This window comes from Falco peregrinus, chromosome 5 (genome assembly GCF_023634155.1).
Source record: "Falco peregrinus isolate bFalPer1 chromosome 5, bFalPer1.pri, whole genome shotgun sequence".
Lineage (NCBI taxonomy): Eukaryota > Metazoa > Chordata > Aves > Falconiformes > Falconidae > Falco > Falco peregrinus.
Genome location: NC_073725.1, coordinates 108,115,463 through 108,120,699, shown reverse-complemented (window position 1 = coordinate 108,120,699; position 5,237 = coordinate 108,115,463).

The window sequence follows — 5,237 nt, the reverse complement described above, 5'->3', positions numbered from 1 at the left end:
GACTAACAAAAGGTTTGTTGAAAGGATGGAGCTGTTTGAAGTGCACTTCACATCTGCACTCGCTTGGCCTCCATATACGGTTTTTGTTCTTGTCTGTTCTAATGAGGAGATAACAGGACAGGGGGAGGTTGACCAAGGACACCCAGGTTACAGAAACACTTTTTCCTCTTCTGGTGCTTCTACCTGGATAAACTGAAGTTCCATTTCTGAGGGGTTGCTTGGGTGGACCCGGTACATCTTCTGCCTAAGGAGGAAAGGAGCTGTGGAGGGTGTGCACCCCTTACAAACAAGGCACCGTTTTATTCCTCTGCACAGTGCTCAGCACAGAATTGTCTGTTACTGCTCCAGCCCAAAGCCAGCTCCATCTGACCTGCAGTCCCTTTGCCAACAGCAAAAGACCCCACGCATGAGCTAGCGTACATGGGGCTGCACTGGTCGGGTTTTGCAAGGATTTGTAAGAAGACAGTTGCATCTAAAGATGCAACAGCATTGCTTACCTGCCAGGTAACGATTTGCCTCTGGGCTGTTGGAGCCTGCCAGGAGCAATGACTTTCCCATGGGGAACCTGACTGAGTCACCACAGCTGAGCAGGGCTTTGCAGCTTGCCCATGCTGTCGTGGATGGGATATTAGCATCATGTGAGTGTACCCAGGGATGTGAAGAAACACAGAGTGCAACTATGGTCACACTGAGAGATCCCAGTGTGCTGGCCATGCTGGGACTAGCTCCACACCATCCTGGCTCTGAGGTGCTTCTGCCTAAGGAGACAAGTCACAGAAAGAGTGAGGAAAGTAAGAGTTGCTTGGTTTTGACACTCCCTTCCCTTTTTATTGGAAAAGCAAAACTCTTTCTATGCCAGCCAGTCTCCAGGAAGGAGGGAGATGGCCGGAGATGGCCAACAGCTCCCTGGCCGCAACCCGTATGTGGGCAGGGGATACAGGGGCAGCTGTCAGGAAAAACACACCCAGCTGCTGGGCAGGGAGTGCACGAGCAAAGCCTGGGTGCATTCGGCATCAGTTTGCTCTCCTAAGCAGGCTGCTCATAGCCAAACAGTGCTAATGGTCGGGAGAAGTAACTGCGTTATTAACAGCACGAGCTTTTGGCAGTAAATTAAAAATCTTGGCTGCCGCCCTTGGCTCTGCTCTTGCCTCTTAGGAGACATTAATATCACAGCTCCCCAGCATTCCCATTATCACTTCATTAAGGATCCAATAATGATAAATGTGGATGGTTTTATTTTGCACAGAGCCTGATTAATGGCTAATATTTCACTAGGTGTTAATGGGGCCCTTCCTTTATGGAGGGTTTGGAAGGGGGCTGCCTTTCATCTACTCCACAAGCTGGGTAATTTTCACTATTTTCGCTAATGTGACAGATTTAATGCAAACCTTGAAAGAGCTGCTGAGGCCTCTTGAGAAACTTTGAAGAGCATCGTGCTTGGGGCAGCCCTTGCTGCCATGGCCGTTCCCCAGCTCCTTTCTTCTTCTTCTTCCTCCTTCTCCTTTGTCCTGCCAGCAGCCTCCTTCCAGTGCACACACCCAGATGCTTCCCAAGGCTGTCACCCATCTCTCAGGATAGTGGGGGCCAAAAGCAAACCAGGGGTCTCCCCACGGACGACCCCACCAGCACAGCTGCCAGGGCTCTCCACAACAGATGTGGTGCAGAATCAGGCCAGCCCTTGCAAGGGGGTGCTGGCCTCACCCCAGAGCAGCTTGGCACCCCTCATCTGCCCCGCCTCCCCCCCCCCCGGCCCCGAGAGGGCTGGGGAGCCTGCGATGCAGGACAGAGCCTGGGCTGAGGCCAGTGGCACTCCTCCAGCACCCCAGGGGATAGCTTTGGTGGCTCCTCCAAGGCTGGCTTCCATAGCACAGGGGCTGTTCTCCGCCGTAGGACCCTGGCGTATTGCACGGCTTCAATCCCTATATGAAGTGGGATGTATAATCACATAGGAATAAAAAGCCATACATGACGGCAGGCTGTGAGTTGCTCCACGCTGGCAGGGCAACGGGCCAGTCCCTCTGCAGTGGCTGCCACAGCCCTCACTGGGATGAGGCTGGGCCCCGGTGAGCCCCCAGGACACCCCCCCAGCCCCTGTATCAGTCTGTGGGGAGACAGAGGAGCCCTGCATCAAACAGAAGAGAGGCGACGTTGCAGCCAGGAGAAAGCATGGGAGGCCCCAGAGCCTCGGCAGAGGGACACCCTGCAGGTCAGCACTTGCTCCCAGCTCTCCCAGCTAACAGGGGGCCTCCCACCCCAGGCACCTCCTTGGAGCTGAGACAAGACTTGCCCTGTGGTACACACAGAACTGCCCATCCCTGTCCCAGAGCATCAGCTCCAGGAGCTCCTCCAAACTGGTGACCCTCTGCTTGCACCACTGTCACCCCCAGGGCTTTATCAACACCACAAAGGCAATGGGTTGTGGTACCTCCAGCACAATTGCAAACACCTGGTGGGGGAGAAAAAGGCACCAGCCCCCTCCCTGTGGTGGCTGGAGTGTCCTCTGCCATCTGACCAGAAGAGGAGAGCCCAGCAGGTGAAGGGAGCAGTCGCAAGGAGCTGTCAGCGGCCGGCTGTCAGAGCACAAATCCCCTGGCAGCCCATTAGGAGCAGCTCCCGGCTGCCTGCAGGAGCTCTTGACAGGGGGCCAGGCACTGGCGCGAATCCTTCGCTAAGAAGGTGGACGTGGGTGGAATGAAACCAGGGAGCTATTGCTCCGGTGAACGCTTACTGGGCAGCACTGGCACAGCCGCTGCGGGCAACCCCATGTACTGGGGTGAGGGGGGCGACCTGGGCAGGCTCCTGCAGGAGCCCACCCAAGCGATGCTGGGGCTAAAGCCAAGTGGTGGCCGGCAAGAAAGGGGGGTTTGTGCTGCCTACTCTGCTGCCTTTCTGCTCACATCCCAGTGGCGATTCTGGCATCCTCAGGATGGGAGACCCAAGCAGCCCCTGCAGCCAGAGTGGATGTGTGGCATGTGCAGGCTCATGCAATGCAGCCCGGACGTGCACCGAGAAGGGAAGAGCTTCCTTTAGCTAAAAAAAAAAACCCAAAAACCCCAAAAAAACCCAAAACAAACCTCAAAAAAACACCCAGCAACAAAAGAACCCCACACAACACTACACAAAGCACGATGCAAACTCTGCTTGCCACGTGGCACCAAAACCCCTCTTTTTGCTGGCCCGGGAGACTGCAGCCAATTGCCAGCCCCTGGCTGAGCACTGTGGCATTCTTGGGCAGCACCGGAGGGGCTGAGCCACCTGAGAGCCATCACCCCGGGCTCCCCTGAACCCATGAGGAAGATCTTCAAACTCCAGGCTGCCTTTCCAAGCCACATGGCAGCACTGGGGACATCAACACCCTTCAGAGCACTCAGGGAAACCTTCCTCCATCCCCAGGCTCAGGAGCAGCTCAGCAGGCTGGACTCTGCACATCATTCCCCATTGGGATGCTCCTGCCCAGCCCGACCCTGCACAGTGGACGGCCAGGAGTCCCTAGGTGAGGGTCCCCACATGTCCTCTCCCTGGGACAGCACAGGCAGGGGGCTTCCAGACCCCAAGGAGCGGGGGGAACATCCCTTGCCGCTGCCTCACACAGAACAATCTAAGCAAGGGGCCTTTTTTTGGTGCAAAACCTGGAGGATTTGGCTTTCCACATCAGTATTTCCTAAACTCTCACCCACCTGCTCCATGAGCTGTGAAGAGCTGAGGGTTGAGCCATGTCACTGCCACATTTTGGGAGGATGGAGGGGTCATCCCCTCCCTGGAGAGGGGCAGCCACGACTCTCCCTCAGCTGGGCTGTGCCACAGCAACTGCTGGATCAGGCACTGTGGCTCCTCGAAAAGCACAAATCCTGCAGCGCGAGGGGCTTGACCCAACCGAGACCTCCAGCAAAAGCCATGCAGGAGGCGAGCGGTGACAGCCATCGGTGCAGCAGGAGGGAGACGCACACGAGCAACCACACCACCGGAGCAAACCGGGTGCGGAGATGGTACTGCCAGGTCCTCGGTAGCTCCTTAACCGCCTCCAAACCAAATCAGCAATTAAGGGATCGTCATTTGATGAATTGTACAAAAAGATGCATTTGTGAATCACCGTACCCAGGCTGGGTAAGAACACTGCCGGTGCTGTATTTGGGAGTAATTACTCTCCACGAGCATGTGAATCATTAGGTATAATTACCCTAATAAATAAAAGGAAGATAACTCCAGTCTCTAGCCTAATCTAGCACAAGCGATTTTCGGGGCAAACTGCGCAAAAGAAAACTGGGAGTGCGAGGCAAAGGGAAAGCAGGAAGAGGAGAGCTTCAAAACCTGGACCGTTAATCCCTCCCGCAGCAATCGAAGCTGGCCAGCAGCGATGGAGCCTCTCCCACAGGTCCTCGACGGAGTTTGGTGGCAAAGAATTTGCCGCAGAGGGCTGAGGTTTGGCTGCGACAGGGTTGTCCCTTCCCAGGACAGCATCCCACTGGAGCACAACTTCTCCTGGCAAAAGTTTCCCTGCTACAAAAATGCAATTGGGTTAAAAAAATATTTATTTTTGAGGTGGCTGGGGGCAGGGGGGCAACGGTTATTTGAGTCTGATGAAACCATTTTGCTTTTTTCCCCTGGGAAATGCTGGAATAAAATAAATAAATAAATAACCCCCACCCCACTCAAAGTTGACATTTCAAAACGAAGCAGCAATGTTCTTCTCCACTTAAAATGTCATCACAGACTTTTGCTTTAAAAAAAAAAAAAGCAGCCTTCTGAGTGACATTTTAAGGGGAAATGTTGACTTAAAGCCAGAAGGAAACCCCCTAACCCATGCAACAAAACGCTTTGAGCTACAGTGAGACTCGCTGCAGGAATATTGATATTTTTTGCAGGGAAAAAAAAAACCCACCAAATTTGCAAGTAACTGCAGATCTTTTGCAGATTGAATTTCCCACAGGGCTAACCCATCCTCGAGGAAGCAAGACTTTGGACCATTGTACCAGACCTGCATGGAAAAGGATGGAGCAACACCACTGCCCTGTCTCAGAACAAACAGCATCCCCAATTCTGGGCATATTTTCTCAAAAGCGCTGCAAAGCAAAGCAAATAATTGGGAGTGGAGGCTGGTTTTGTCCTAGAGAGGTGGCAGGCGAGTGGCGCTGGCTCTGTGCTGTCCCCGCAGGATGCCAGCACAGGAGCTGAGGCTGGACAGGGGCAGTAGTGGGGAAGATGCTGAGGCCGGGGGATGCCGGCACCAGGGTGGGGAG